Source organism: Protopterus annectens, chromosome 11.part0 (assembly GCF_019279795.1).
Source record: "Protopterus annectens isolate FY-2018-M chromosome 11.part0, PAN1.0, whole genome shotgun sequence".
NCBI classification, from domain to species: domain Eukaryota; kingdom Metazoa; phylum Chordata; order Ceratodontiformes; family Protopteridae; genus Protopterus; species Protopterus annectens.
Genome location: NC_056745.1, coordinates 1,229,289,190 through 1,229,306,147, shown reverse-complemented (window position 1 = coordinate 1,229,306,147; position 16,958 = coordinate 1,229,289,190). Strand labels below are relative to the sequence as shown.

The 16,958-nt window shown below is 39.3% G+C and overlaps 1 protein-coding gene across 5 annotated transcripts in view; it reads left to right on the top strand.

Annotated features, from left to right (window-relative positions):
* SHANK3 (SH3 and multiple ankyrin repeat domains 3) overlaps window positions 1-16,958 on the top strand; it is a 7,266,504-nt gene that overhangs the window by 2,946,823 nt on the left and 4,302,723 nt on the right. The window lies entirely within an intron of this gene.

The following is a 16,958-nucleotide window of genomic DNA, read 5'->3' as shown; positions in this document are numbered from 1 at the left end:
GAAGAAGAGACTAGAGACGGATGCAAATAGATGTGTTGTGAAGGAAGGGTGTCTATGGAGTCTGTGTCTACATCGGTCATCTGTGTGGGTTAGCAAGATTTTGGTTGGCCAGGATCTGTACCACATCTGCGGATGGGCATCAGATGTGTCACATAAGATGCCTCTCTGTGTATCAGTATTATAAAGATGTACACAGGATAATAATAATAGTACAAACTGGAATCAGACATCTCCATTTAATTTTACTCTAACTTCTGTAATAGGACTGCAGGTTGTCACAGCACTTCATATGTACTGACTCTGTTTGCATCAGCTCCACATTGTGTGAAGGGGAGATGGGAAGCTTTATCAGTGTTGAGTTGGCCTTGCAGAAAAATTGACCTAAGTTCACTGCAGAATAAATTATTCATAGTCACTGGAGAATGTTCTTTTTCATTTTCTGCTGGATGATTCTTGAAAGCACTGCACTGTCTGATTTTTTTAACCTGCACTGTATCTGGATTTACTGCCAGTTGCTTATTGTAGAGAAAGGCTAGAAAAATGTCACACCAGGTCAGTTGTAAAGTTATGGAGTTACTATTATAGTGTAACAGGTAATGTACTGAGTCCATATGTTTTGTTAAAGCATTTTCCTGAATTTGTAACATGCTAAGAGAGGAGGGATGAGATGTTTAACTATGAGAGAAAAATGAGAAAAAAAGCACCGAGGACCCAGCTAATAAAATAATTACATCATAAGCACGTACAGCAACATTACTGCATTTGGCATTTAATAGGGGGTAATTATACATGCCCTAACTTTAAAAAGAATATAATGGATTCCAAGATATCAGTTAACAGAAAGATAAACACTGCAGAGGCTACTGGCATGAACCATAGTTGTTGTTCCTTCGGCTTTTCCCGGTTAGGAGTCGCCACAGTGGAACTCCTGTCCGCTAATGATTGGCAGTAGATTTTCATGGTGCCGAGGTGCCAGCTCAATGCCCAACCTTCAACGATGGCACGCCCATTCACGCATGTCTTTTGAATGCCACTCGACCACAGGGAGGACATGCAGACTCCACACAGAAGGCGCTCCAGCCGAGAATCGAATGGGAGAACCTCTTGCTACGAGGCGACAACGCTACCGCTGCACCACAGTGTTATACTGGCATGAACCATATTAAAAGAAAAGAAAAAGAGCTGGTGTTTGCAGTGAGGAAATCACTGCTAGAGCATCAAATCCCTGACTACTGAAAGGGAAGCTGTTGTATATCCAGGACTAGAGCCAACGGAGCTTTGTACTAATCACTAGATATAAGCCTAACTCAGTGGAACAGAGATTTTGCAGTGAGGAAATCACTGCTAGAGCATCAAACCAGTGACTACTGAAAGGGAAGCTGTTGTATATCCAGGACTAGAGCCAACGGAGCTTTGTACTAATCACTAGATATAAGCCTAACTCAGTTGAACAGAGAGTAAGGATTTTACCTTGCAGCTGACATCCCAAGGTTTAATTTGGACTTCCATTAAATATCTGTATGAAGCTAACATGTTCTTGGTATGACTGTTGAATTTCAATACACTCTCCTCAGCTTTATTAAATATGTGATGGTGTTCGAAAGGCTTTTGAACTAAAAGCAAATATAATGAGAGTTTCTGATGGAAGAGACCTCATAATGTTTCAAGTCTGACTGTGGTGGCTACACATCTGTCATAAAGCTACCCTGTCCCATGTCCATGCTACACACTTACCTTAACTTCTAATAGCTTATGTACAAACTCAGTTAATACATGCCATGCCATTGCCACTCTTCAACAAAGTGTCATTTTTATATGTTTAACTTGAAGCATTCTCTTTCTATTTGGTACTTATGACTCCCCTTCTTCACACTCTGTCCTTCATTTCCACTGCTCTCACTTGTCATCAAACTATGCAGTAAGTCCCTATCATAACCATCATATTCTTCCAGATTGATTTTGATTTGATAATGTGACTTCTGGAACTGTGCATGAGGTTATCAGGCAGTTTACTACAGATGCATTTGACTGTGAATTGTTTACATTCTTCATCCTGTAGTTGTGTGTTTGATCCCCTAGTATCCAGTTAACTACTGTGTGATTATAAGCAAGCCACTTAAAAGATAGTACTTCCAAGTTACATCTGGAAAAAAAGCATTGAGTTTACTTGACTGAAAATTAATAAATAAAATCATAAACAGTATTCTAGATGTGGTTTTGCTCCAATGTGGATTCCCTTTACTTTGTCAAGTGTAAATTGTGCCATATTGAGCTCAGTTTGGCAATATTAAAATCTCCAGTTGCTGTTTTTCCATTACAGATTACTGCCAGTGTGGTTTCAGAGTGGGCATCAGCAGTGATTAATTGCATTTGGCAGAGTTCTTCCTTCTTCATGTAGGTATGATGGTTGAGTTGGTTTATATAAATATTGGAGATGCAGGGTGTTTACCCCTGCAAGAAAAGCTTGCACTTTCATTTTTTATTGGGGTGTATTCCCAGACTGTTCTGTTTCACGAGTTAGTGACTTGCTGAGCTATATTTTGACAAACCATGATTAATAGACCAGTGCTGTATACAATCAAAGGATTTTCTTGACATCTATGACATGCATTTCCTGTCCTCTCTCATATTTCAGATTGCATACCATTATTCTACTTAGAAGTTGACTATAGCCAGAAAATTGCCACCTCAACTGTTTCTGCTTCCTCCTCCCTGTTTAAAGTCACTTTCCAAGTCAGTACACCGAGCTGTTCTCTGTAGAGTATATAATGTTGTACTTTTAACTTTAAACATAACATGCAGTTTTTTCTACCCTTTCATTGAGATCCAACACTGTCTTAATTTTATTTCCTAATTGCTGTTTCTATGCATTTTGACTCTATTAGTGACATAAAATTGTTTTACTAAGTTTACAAATCAATTTTTTACTTTTTCAATGCATCCATGATGATATTCCCTGCTGTTTATTGGGCATGTCTTCTGAAGAAACAGTTATGGGAAGTTAAAGTTGGAAGGCAGCATCTAGTGTTTTGGATATTAAAGAGAGTATAATATTTGTAAGCAATGGTAGCAGTATGTACTGCTTATGGAAGAACTGTTTCATGTCATTATTTTTTATTTATTTGTTATGGCAACCAAGGCGGGGAGTGGGAAGGCTTTAGCAGCTTGCTGAAATACCATGTTGTGGTAATTTCTTTATGGTTTGGTGATCATATAATGGTGACGGTCAGTCTGTGTATGAAATGAAAGTACAGTTTCATGATTACAGTGACGTGATCAATGATGTGGCTCAGTGTGGGTGAGAGAAGTGCATACGTCTGTCAATGCAATACAATAAAACATTAGTGCAACCATTTATTATTTTATTCTAACCTCAAAGGGATACACAGAAGGACAGGCAGATATATTAAGGTTTTGAAAATAATAATTTTGCTGTTGCATCCAAATTCCTAGCAGACAGGAAAGGAATTTTACTCACACAAATCTCTCACCTACTGTCACATATGCACAGATATGTAAAGTTTAATAAACAACAAAAAAATTACAGTGGGTCATTGTGCTGCCAAAAAAATACCTGACAGCTGAAACAGGGAACAGCATTCCAAACAATTTTAACATTACAAATAGGAATCAGTGTGGATGTTTTCTAATCTCCACTAAATAGCCAAAAAAAAAAAAAAATTAGATGTCACATTACAACTTTAATATTCTACAATCACGTCTTTAGCAGGAATGCCTGAATGACACAGTAAGAGGAAACAACCTCATAATTAAAATTAAACAATAAAACAATGAATTTGTAAATCTAGTAAAAACAATTCCACTTCATAAACAGAGTCAAGAAGTAGTGCAACTGTAATCTGAAAATATAATTTGAAGAAAGCAATTGCCTTTGAAATCATCAGAAAGGTAAACAAATACTCATGACTTTTAAATATCAGCTACCATCTATCTGCCCAGAATGCCAGCCAAAAAGGTGTTTCTAAAGGCCATCAGTCAACCCATGATTACCAGAGCAGTCTTTGTATAATCACCATATAACTTGATCTTCCACTCCAATATAATTTGAAAATATAATTTGAAGAACACAATTATCTTTTAAATCATCAGAAAGGTAAACAAATACTCATGACTTTTAAATAACAACTACCATCTATCTGCCCAGAATGCCGGCCAAAAAGATGTTTCTAAAGGCCATCAGTCAACACATGATTACCAGAGCAGTCTTTGTATGATCACCATATAACATGATCTTCCACTCCATTCCCAAAGAAATTTCTGACAAAAGTATATTAAATGGAAATGGTCTTGGTACTGAACATTGTGGCACCTCACTGTTTACTGACAATTGCCCTCACAGTTCTCTATAAGCAATTATTCTCTGCTTCTGATAATACAACTACTTTTTATACCTGTCCACCAGTTTGGGCCCTACATCCAGCCTTGTTAGCCAGTAAGGTAGTGTCACAAACCTTACTTAAAGTCAGATGTGGTATAAGCAAATGGTTCCCCCTGTACACCTCACCACTGACCATGTCATGCAATTCAGTGAAGCTGGAATGGCAAGACATCTGCTCTGGATAGCATTGTTGTCCACCTACCAGCAGAAGGTGCATCATTCAGGAATTTTACTGCTCTAGCACACATAATCTGCTCTATGATCTTCCTTGGGAAGGAAGTGTCACTGAATAGACTTATGGCTAAGCTCTTTCTTGCAAATATCTGTTCACAAAGGAACCTTTACCACCTATGAAATTCCTCTCTTGCGGTAATAGACTGGTTACTATGAAGTTCTCACTGTGTGGTTCACTGGGCAGAACTGCAGCCTCCTTTAATATGTTTGACTTCTGATGACTGCTGAGAAACTGACATTCATGTACTCTGGGAATATAACAGATAACAAGGTCCTCTCTTTCAAATATAATGTCTGAAAATCTGCATTATATTAACCTGAATGTTTACAGCAACATCTGTAGAGTGCAGTGCCAGAAAAGAACAGACAGGTAAGGCTGATATGTGCAACTGTGCAGGAGGAATAGGAGATGAACAAATAATTTAAAACAGCATTTCCAACCAAGGAAATGCAGAAATGCCAGCAGGAAGACATAAGTGTAGCAATGTGTGTGTGTGTGTGTGTGTGTGTGTGTGTGTGTGTGTGTGTGTGTGTGTGTGTGTGTGTGTGTGTGTGTGTGTGTGTGTGTGTGTGTGTGTGTACACGTGTGTACATATATGTATGTATGTATGTATATATCTACACAAAAAACAAGTAATCTCCATACTAAGGAGGGCAGGACCAGCTCGAATGTCACACTGATGGGGGAAGGGATGTGAATTTAACATGTGCACCAATAACACTTTGTCTCACAGCCCAATAAACCACTCCCATGCCTGATAAATAGTATATATATATTTAGAAAGCTTGTAAGGAAATTATTACTCTATTTTTGTTTTACTTGGATCGCTTGTCTGTGTACTTAATAAAGGATTTTCGACTGGAAACGGACTGTATGCTTGCCTTGCTTGGATTACTTTTGAATACTTAGTAATGCTGTACAATGATATATTTTTTATTATTATTTTTTGTTTTGTTTTAACTTAAGATGAGTTTACGTTCGCTACTTCTACTACTATTGTCTGATCTGATTAATATACAATGATTAACTAGAGATATATGGACTGAAAAATCTTCCACACAGAGAAGTTTCTTACACTGTTTTGTATATATCAACGCACACACACACACACACACACACACACACACACACACACACACACACACACACACACACACACACACACACACACACACACACACACACACACACACACACACACACACACACACACGTGTGTGTGTGTCTCCATGGCAGGGCTAGCCACACAGAGGTATGAACACTGTCTCTAGGTAGTTGTCACTATTGATATTACACACTGATCCTATAAGCAAAAATGGGAAAAAATACCCAGTAGATTGATGTCATAAATAGTGACACATTCTGTGTATGCTCCTAGAAGTAATCAGCACAAACACACCCTGCTAATTATATATATATATATATATATATATATATATATATATATATATACTAACACTGAGATCACAACATCTCCAGAGAAAGGAAATATTCCCCTACCCAGAGATTGTAGATGTTGCACACCTGTTGTCCACCTGTTTGTCAACCAAATGTCGTCAGTCTCCTGGATGTCAGCATTCTATCATTTTAGCAAGATGTCCAACTCCCATATATGTGTATATCTGTGCCTGTGTAAATGTGTGTGAGTGTGTGTGTGTGTGTGTGTGTGTGTATACATATTTGCCTATATGTTTATGTAGTGTGTGAGATTTGGGGAATATAAGATTAAATAAAGGTAGACACGGATATGGAAATGGTAATCAGCATGGCAAATGTCAATGTGAAAATGAGAGATGAAGTGAATTGGGATGCATCGGCGGGAGACCATCTGATGGTAGGGCAGGTATACTGATGTGCTATTTGCTTAATATTTAGTCATGTTACTTTTTGTTATGCTTTATGAAGTGGATGAACCTTGAACCACCCAATACACTATGCCTTTGTGCTTGCTGTAAATGGTTTCAGGTGTAAATACAGCCATGTGTTGCTGCATGGCTGAAAAAATCCCAGTGTCCTTTAGTCTCTTTCAATGTCTTATTCTTTGATTGCTTTAAATCATTTTGCCATGCTCTGATTTTTAATCTTGTGTTTGAACAACACTGTAGCCCACATTCCCAATGGAAGAGAGAGGAGTTATGATAGTTGATATGCAAATGATGTGCTAATTAGGTGTCTACAGTTTTTTGACTTCTCCCTTTTCAAGAGCGTTTATCTGGATTTTCAATGTCTGCAGGTCAAGAGGTATGAAGCATCTAGTTAACGAGAAAATTTGCACCCTGATGTTGTATGTATCTTGTAAGGCCAGGCTGCACTGGTACATCCTGCCCCCATTTTTTACATTGTGTTTGGAATTTAAAGAAAAAAAAATAATATATATAAAACAAAACTAAATCATCTAGAACATCTAATCAATATAACACCTCTTCATATGAGTTCTGCCATGGTGAGTGTAATGCTTTGAATATTTCAAATGAAAAACACTTTTATTAGACAGTATTTTGTTTTAACATTGTGAGATCGTCTTATCATGTCTTCTTTTTAGAAAGAAAGTAATAGGAAATGTATGAAGTGTAATGCCTGCTACAAAAAGGGAGTTGGGGGTGGCGTGGGTGGTAAAGAAGTTGCAGCCTGTAAACAACCTACTCCAATCACTTGATCCCTTTCAGGTTATTAATAAGGAATGTCTTTGCATTAAGCTGAATGTCTTTTGAGTACCAAAAAGGACTTTCACTGATTATCTGACCAAAGCATTAGCTGAATAAAGTTAGTAACTGCAAGTCACCCTGTGACTACATCACAGAGACGAATCCTTGCTGCCTTGCATTACCATCTCCCCTAATTTTGCCAGCCAGTCTAGCTGTGAAAATCTGCAGAAATCTTCACCACAGCACTCAGCAGTGCAAGTCCAGTACCTTAAATGGCTCATGGCTCTAATAGGTCAGTCATACTGTGAGACAAGACAGAAAAAGGCACATGCATTATTTATTTATTTATTTGACATTTGTTGGTCAGGATATTCCAACTGAGCAGAATCCTTTTTTCAGCAAAGGCCCAGGGAGAAAAGCTCCACAATACAACTAAGCATTAAGCATTTTATAATAAGATAGATACAGTATTTAGCATACAATAAAACAAGCCACACACTATGACGAGCAATGAGTTCTGAGGATGATGTACAAATACCATACATAGTGTAGTATGAGACAAAGGTAAGCACATTTTTGTAACAGTAAAGTAAAGATAAACTGCTACTAAGCACAAAGAGTTCAGAAGATGAGGTACTGATACCATAAGAAGTAATAATGAGCAAACTGTTTGTATCATTAGATTAAGATAAATTGCAACTAGACACAAAGAGTGTTAGGGCTGATGTAAGCTGGATTCTGTGTAATAGAATGCAACTTATTATTTATTTTTAGTAGTTGGGAAAAGGAGGTGATAAAGTTGTTAGAGAAGGAGAGTAGGAAGAGTTCAGGTAGGGTGACTGTAGTAGCAGGACCAGGTGCTCTCCAGGTATAATCTAAGTGTTTTCTTGAAATCCGCAGTGCGGGTAATATTTCTTATAGTCAGGGGAAGCTTGTTCCAGGAAAGAGCAGGCCAGTAGCTATAAAGATTCCATCCTAAAGATTTTTTAGGCTTGTGAATCTTTAAGAGGTATTGGTCAGAGCTTCTGAGAGAGTGAGGGGGCTTGTAGAGAGGCACAAGTGAGGCGATACTGGGGCAGGAAGAGGGCTTATTCAGAATATAATGAATAATGAGTATATGAATAAGTAAGAGATGGTTTGGAAACTGTAGAAAATTATGTGTCTGGAAAGCCTGACAGTGGTGTGATCTGGAAGGGAGATTTGCAGCAAATCCAGTAACTTTTTTCTAGGTGGTTTCAAGTTTGGAAAGTAGTGAAGTCTGAAAGCTGATTAGGATTTGGGAGCTGTAGAAGAGATAAGTGAGATCTGAGACTTGGGTCTGAGGAACGTTTTGTTTCTGTACAATAGGCTGAGCTTCTGATGGGTTTTCTTGATACTGTTGAGTACATGGAGATCAAATTTAAGTTGGTCGTCTGTTATTGCTCCAAGGAGCTTGGTGTGGGTATTAGGTGTTATAGTAATGTTGTTTAGGGAGGAGATGGTAAACGAAGATTTAAGATGGTGAAGAGATTTAGGGAGGAAGAGAAGAAATTTTGTCTTTTTAGGGTTTAGTATAAGGTGGCAGTTAGTAAGCCAAGTTTCTGTGAGCTTAAAAGATGTTCGAGTAAGGGTTAGCAGGTCAGAGGGGTTATCAGCAACTGATATGATAGTAAAATCATCTGCGTATTGTATGAAGGAAGGCTGAGGGCAGGATGTGTAGAGTTGGTTGGTGAATATGTTAAAAAGGAGGGGCCTAAGAATGATCCTTAGGGGACTCCCATTTTGATGGGGAGAAAAGGAGATAGAGCAGAGAACTATTTAACAGATTGCTGTCTGTCTGTGAGGTAGTTGTTGAACCAGGAAATAGTTGCAGGACAGAGGTTGAGTGGGAGAGTTTGTAGAGGTGCAAGGGGTGAGAGACAGTGTTAAAGGCTTTAGAAAGATTTAAAAGAGGCAAGACACTAGTTTGTTATTGTCTCTTGCTTGGGAGATGACAATAGTAAAGGATAGAATTGCAGTAGCAGGGCTGTGGTGGGAGCGGGATCCATGTTGAATAGGGGTGATCAGGTTTTCTTGAGTCTGGTAAGCAGTGATTTCTTTGTGTACACAGTGCTCAAGAATTTTGGAAAGGGAAGAGTATGGCAATGGGTCAATAGCTGAAGAGCTCAACTAAATTACCGCCTTTGTGGATAGGTATGGTGTGGAATTTTTTCCTGAGAGTGGGGGACAGTGGATTCTCTGATTGAGCGGTTTATGAGGATGGAGACTGGATATGCTATAGAGTTAGCAGCAGCCTTTAGATCGAGAGATGACAGGTTGTCCGCTGAAGGGGAGCAGGGTTTAAGTTTGAGAAGTTTTTTAATGTAACTGGTTGGAACAGGATTTAGAGAGAAAGGGCTGTTTTGTCATAAGGGGGAGGTTGGTGGTATGGGGTTGGATGGGTGGGAGTTTTGCATATGTTTGAAGTATGTGTTGAATATAGATTCAGTTTCAAGGGGTGAGTGATTGGGATATGGGTTAGGGTTAAAGGGTTTCCTAGGTAAGTAGAGAATTTGATTAATGGTGTTCCAGAATTTTTTAGGGTTTTTGGGTCCTGTAGTTTGGTGTGTGAGGTGTGAGGTAGAAGTTCTTTTTGTCAATGATTATGTGTTTTTTGGTTAGGGTACAGAGTTCCTTATATTCTTCATAGTGTGTGGGAGATTTGGCCTTGGTCCAGAGTTTCCAGGCTGAGTTTCTGTTTTGGATCAGAGAGCGAGTTGATTTAGTGAGAAGGGGAATAAAGTGATTTGACTCTAACGGTGCAAGCAGGGCCGAGGTAGTCCAGTGTATTTAGAAAGATGGAGTTGAAGTGGAGAACAGCTTCATCAAGATGTAGACGTGATGAAGGACCAGTTAATGGCAGAGAGTGAATTGTTGAGCATGTTGGTATTAACGTTAGTTAGCTTGCAACACTTTCTAAATTTATGAGACCTGGTGGGGTGGGGAGAGTATCTTAGGACACATATGGGGAAGTGGTCACTAATGGAATCATGGAGGGATACAGGGCTGTGACATAGGTTAGGTATGGAAACAAAAATCCAGTGAAGTAGAGAAGTAGTATTAGTTGGTTTATGAAGATAGGTGGTAGTAGAGATGAGCTGTGTGTAACCATATAAGTTAATATTGGTGGTAGGGGAATTAGAAGAGAGTAGAAGCCAGTTGATATTAACATCTCCCAGTATTATTCTTTCATTAGTTATGTTATCAGACATTCAGTGGAGAATCTGTTCTAATAATTGTATGTTCTCCCCAGGAGTTATGTAGATGGCAGCTATGGTGAGGGTTTTGTGATTGTTAATTTTGCACTTGGCAATCATGAGTTCAGCTGGATGAAAGGAGGGGGAGGGTTGGTTAATAGGGATAGGGTTATGAGATCAGAGTACATTATTACAATCCCTCCACCTTTTTTGTGAGTCCTATCAAGGTGTAGTATATTATAACCAGGAGGGAGAAATTCTTTATCAGTGTTGTATGGCTTGAGCCATGTTTCAGATACAACTATAATGTTCTGGGAGTGTTGGGCTATCCAGCAGTGGAATTCAGTTATTTCGTTAAGAATGCTGTGAATGTTGATAGGGTAGATGGGCTGTGTAGAAGTAGTAGCAGTAGTAGAGTTAGAGTGAGGGACGAAATTAGGGTGGATGTCACTGGAGAGTAGAAGGAAGTTACAGGGAGGGAGGAGAAGTAATTTAAAGGGAAAGAGGAACAGAACTTTTAGTTTTGTTTTGTGATATGGGGAGATCTTTGCAGGCAGTATTATTTTGGGGAGAGTTATTACATTATAGTTGAAAAGTGTATGGGAGATGCTCGAGTAGTAGTGATTTTTTCTGAGAGTGGATTAGTGCAAAGAAGTGGGAGAACTAGGGTGTACATTGAGCTGATAATGATAGGAGGTGAAGTTGGAAATGAGTAGCAAAAGAAAGGATGAGAGGAGTGGATGGTTATGAGTAGTAAAAGAGGGGAGGGAGTGTATTAATGTAGGAGAGGTTGAAAAGGTCATTGTCAGTGGAGTATGATCTGATAGGATGAGGGATACAGGAAAGGGTGGTTGCAAAGGGTGGGCTATGGATGTTTAGCTACAAAGAAAATGAATGCAGGGGTGGGTGCGAATGGTGGTAGAGTAGGGGAGCTGAGTGAGTCCAAGCATAGCGAGTGTGAATGGAGTGGGGTGGATGGACCGGTTCATACAAGACTATGCAAAACAATCTCAGAAACTGTAAGTAAAGGCACTACCAGGGACTTTAGTTGACAATTGTTTAAGAGCACAATATTGTTGAGAAGGGAAGAAAAGGAGAATGAGATTGAAGAAATGGACAGATTAGTTCAATTACAGGGACAATTAAAAGAAGTGGGGGAAAGAAACATAAAAGGGAGGAGGGGTCAGCAAAGAATGGCTCAAAGATGTGCAGGAAGCCTCTAGAACAGACCAGATATTATTAGTTTAACAGAATTGAAAAATTATTTTACATACATTAATGCAGTATAATACAATTTAGTGAAGAGATGAGTTGACTGCTGGTGTGTATTTCCCACTTTGCAACCAGGTTGGGATGAAGTTAGTCAGTAGTTTTATTTTCCTTATGTGTTCAATGTGGGTAACCCAGAAATGAAAAGAGAGTAGGAGGGAGATGACAGTTAGCATTTGGGGAGTCAGGTAATTGATGAAAGCACAAGCTAGAGTGGGTTAAAGCTACAGAAATAAGACCAATATGTCTACAGGCAGAAGAGAAAAGGCTAGAAGATTCTGAAAAACTCGGTGTAGAGAAAGGAACTAAGGAGTGTTCAAACTAATTCGCATGATTACCAAATAAATACATTGCATTAAACTAAAATACTTTGAGTTGAATATTAATTTTAAGTCCATATACTGCCTGTAAATAAAGTGCTAGCTAAGCCTTGCATCTAAATGCACCAGACACTGGAGCCCCCCCCCCACCTTTAAGTTGATAAGAACTATGTCCATGTTCTTGTAGTAGCAGGCAGATATTTGGTTTTGATATCAAGCATTTTAAAAAGGTAAATTATATATATTTTTTAAAACTGTGAAGCACTTTGGCGAAAGAACAGATGAGCATGGCTCTGCTGCCTCTGCTGCTGGGAAAGATCCTTTGGAATTCTGCACCGAAGTGTCAGAAAAGTTCAAATCTTTGTTTGTTCTCGGCTTGATTTCCTACACTGATTATATAAGATCAACAGATGAACGTCAAAGACAAGAAGTGCAGTATTTCTGGTTACACTTGGTAGAAAAAGGACATATTTACAAAAGGGTTTATGAAGGTTGGTACTCTACATCTGATGAAAGCTTCCTCACTGAATCCCAAGTGACAGATGGTACAGCTAAGGATGGAAACCCTGTCAAAGTCTCTCTTGAAAGTGGACATCAGGCTTCCACATAAGACCATACAGCATGCTAAGCAAAAGCAGGTTCTGACAAATCTGACGAGCCACTGAGCACCTGATTGCTTTGGGTCCCCCCCCCCCCCCACACTTGTGTGAGCAAGGAATCAGCTCACTCCACCTAAAAGAAAAGAAAACTCTAACCAGAAATCATCCAAAAATAGACTGCAGCCCCAGGTTTAACTCCAGGAACCTTGTTGCTGCCACTTGTGTAGTGTAGGTGCCAGCTTTTGTGATTACTGTTATGCCTTGTTAAAACCTGTTACAGTCAGCTAGAGTGCATACCCCAGGGGCAACAGCTCCAAACCTTATTTCTCTTAGCACACCCTCACCCCTTTCATCTGTTTCACTGTTGATAATTTGTTTTATGTTAAGGTATTGATTGTTTTTATGGTTGCTGTGAGTGCAGCCCCACTCCATTCGCCTGTGCTACGCTTGGGCTCACTTCGCTTCTCTCCCACCCCCATTCCCACCCACCCCCATATAATTTCCTTTATACCTAACCACCTGTTTCCTCTTACTCAAATACTCCTCCCCTTCCTGTTCCTCATAAACACTCTAGCCTACTTCCTGCCTCCAACATAGAATCCCTACCTCCTCTACCACCTCTCTATACACACCACCCTATAACCATTAACTATTACCTATAATTAATATTTTTTACTGCAGCAAATACGCATATCTGAACATAGTACAAACAAACTGACAATATATAATTCCCATTCACCTTATCCATAGTCAAGAACATCATTACAGATAAAGTAGCTAGTATCCCTCTCCCCATATTTACTAACTCACTATCTCTGCTACCCTCTCTTAACTAGAGGATACCAATTACCTGACCAATACTTCTTGGCAATACTGAAACTCCCTAACACACAAAACAATAGCTCTTGCACTGGTCATACTCTCCATCACTTTTCTGTAGCCATATATCCAGCATTACCTGATGCCTGTATAGCTCCTAAGTCCTTAACATCACTTCAACTTGTAGGTACAGACAACTCCCATTAGCAAGTCTTACACTCTCATCCACCAATCACTTCAAATCTCTTATCCCTCCTAAGAACAAACTCCCACATACACCTAATACTGCACCTTTAATACAACACCAGTCTCACTCATTCATAGATAGTACCCTTGCATGTAACACTTTCTTTCTGAAACTAGATAACATGGGTTACACACATCCAACCCAACTACTAAAAACATCATTCTAACCATTAATAATCTTCACCCTACTCCTACTTTACATCCTGTCCTCCTACCACTCTCAGTTTCATAACCACACCCCATCCCCTTGGCAAACTGATTCCACAGCCAACACCACCAAACTAAAAAACTTCCCTATATCGCCATGTGACCTTACCTCCCCCCTACCCTTGTCTTACTCGCACATTAAACTGAAAATCAAAACTAACCCCCTCTCTTCTCAAAGACAAACTAAAATAATTCACACATTGACCAAACTCTACCTACAACTACTCCATAAACTCACTTGCAGTAGTGATATACATCCTAATCCAGGACACAAAACATCAATCAGCCCAAACTTAAATCAGCTAAATCCCCTACACCACAGACCTACCTCAGCTCTTCTCTTCTTAAACATTAATGTAAGAAGTATACTTAACAAAATTCATGACCTTCATGCCCTACTAGCTCTATACAAACCAGATATTGCTGTGTTAACTGAAACATGGCTCAAACCACATCACAATAATGAGATTACTGCCCCAGGTTACAACATGATCTGAAGAGACAGATCAGAAAAAAAGGGCAGAGGTGTTGCAATATTATTCCAAAATCATCTTGCCTTAGAACAACTAGATTACAATACCCATGAATTCAAATATGTAGAACTAATCCTTGCCAAATTAAAAATAAGTTCCAACAAACATATACTTATTGCAGGTGGCTATATACCACCAGGCAATAACATCACTGTAATGGAAAGCCTGCTTAATTGGACCACCAACTCCCTTCCACATGAAACCATACTATTAGGAGACTTCAATATTGACTGGCTTCACTGCTCCAGCCATCACCACTCTGCCTTCATAAACCTACAGAGGTTTACCCAAACTATAACCACCCCCACACAAATTGACAAAACTTCCAAACGCCAGTCCACCTTAGACTGGATCCTGGTATCTGACCCCGCTCTTGCACAGCAATCTGGTTGTCTTCCAGATACCCTAACTGACCATCATCCAACCTACCTAATTAGGAACAGATCCCAAACCATCAACCAACCTATCTCAGAGTAGTTAGAAACAAAAAAACCTTTATAGCTACTGATCTCATCAATACTCTAAAAAGCTGTAACTGGACCCCACTAAAACATCTACCTCTAGATGATGCCATTGAGTACTTTAACACAACCTTCATAAAAATCTTAAACCATCATGAACCCCCTAGAACCATTAGAATACAAACTAACTATGCCCCATGGATAAGAAAAGATAATAAAACTATAATGAAAGAAAGGGACAAGGCCTGAATTCAATATCAGAAAAACAAAACCACTACTTTGAGACAAAACTATGTAGAGCACCGTAACAAAGCCAAAACACAAATCAAACTAGACAAATCCAGCTGCTATTCAAGCATGCAAGAAAAATATGCTCACAACCCACAAAAATTCTGGGCCTCAATAAATGATATACTGCATCCAGGAAAGTCCACGACTCCAACCCCTCTACTTCCAAATAACCATGAAAACATTCCTACTCAGTTTAACAATTTTTTTACCGAAACAGTCCAGACCCTTGCCAATGCCCAAAATAGTACTAGCAGCCCCACACCAATAACTACCCCAACCCACCCCAATATACAAAACAGTAGCCCCAGTTTTCACCTCCACTTTGTAGCCACCAAATCAATATCTAAACTCCTTGGTAAACTTAAACCAACCACTCTAGCAGCTGATAAGCTGCCAGCAGACTTCCTTCGGATCTCAATTAAAGCTATATCCTATCCTGCCTCTATTCTCATAAACAGATCTCTCTCAGAATGCAAAATCCCCACCTTATGGAAAACATCATATATAATCCCATTGCACAAAGGAGGCAACTCCTTAGAGCTCACCAACTATCGCCCAATAGCAATCCTATCACCTTTATCCAAAATATTGGAAAGAGTTGCTCATACTCAACTAATACAGTACCTCCAGAATAACAACCTACTCTCCATATCCCAGCATGGCTTTAGACTTTCCCATAGTACTACGACAGCACTACTATCATTCACCAACATAGTTAACTACCACAGAAACAAGGGTCTATTTGTTTCTTCCATATTCTTAGACCTATCAAAAGCCTTTGACATGGTAAACCACAGTTTGCTTCTTGATACCCTATCCACCCTAAATATAAGTCCCTCATCTATATCATGGTTCAACAGCTACTTATCTGCCCATTAGCAAGCACTCCTATGGCAGAACCAATTGCCCCCCCCCCCTGTTACCAGTAACCATAGGAGTCCCTCAAGGATCCATCCTTGGCACATTGCTGTTCTCTCTATTTACAAATCAGATCTCTTTATCCTCTCCCACTGCCTCAATAGTATGGTATGCAGATGACACTACCCTCATATGTGCTGACCCTACCCTTAGTGAACTGCAAACCCTTACCCAAAATAACTTCACCCTAGCCGAAACATGGTTTACTAACATCAAACTTCTTCTTAATCCCAAAAAAAACAAACTAATTATTTTCAACCCTGGCAGAGCTCCTCCCCTAAATAATAATTTCACCATTAGCTCCAAAGAAAACATTCAAATCAGTCCAACCACACACACTAAACTGCTACGCATAGAAATAGACAATAACCTGAGGTTCAACATCCACATAGCACAAACCATAAAGAAAGTTAATAAAAAAACTTGGTCTCCTCTACAGGAACAAACAGTTTATGACAAAACGCACCAAAGTAACCATCGCAAGGACTCATCTTCTTTCCACCCTCCTCTATGCCTCTCCCATCTTGACCAATCTCCGCCAAACTGTTCTAAATAAAATGAAATCTTGCTACAACAAGATTGCGAAGTTTGCTACAGAAGCCTCATAGGTCCCACCACTGTCTATCCCTTAAGCAACTCAACTGGCTTGAGTTGCCTCATATACTTCTACAAATCAACTCTATAGCACACAAACTCTACTATCTTCCTGAGATAACTCCAGCACTTCAGCACCTAATTCAGCCCCACATTCCCTCTAGAGCCTTAAGATCTAGTAACCAGAACCTCATAACTGTCATCAAA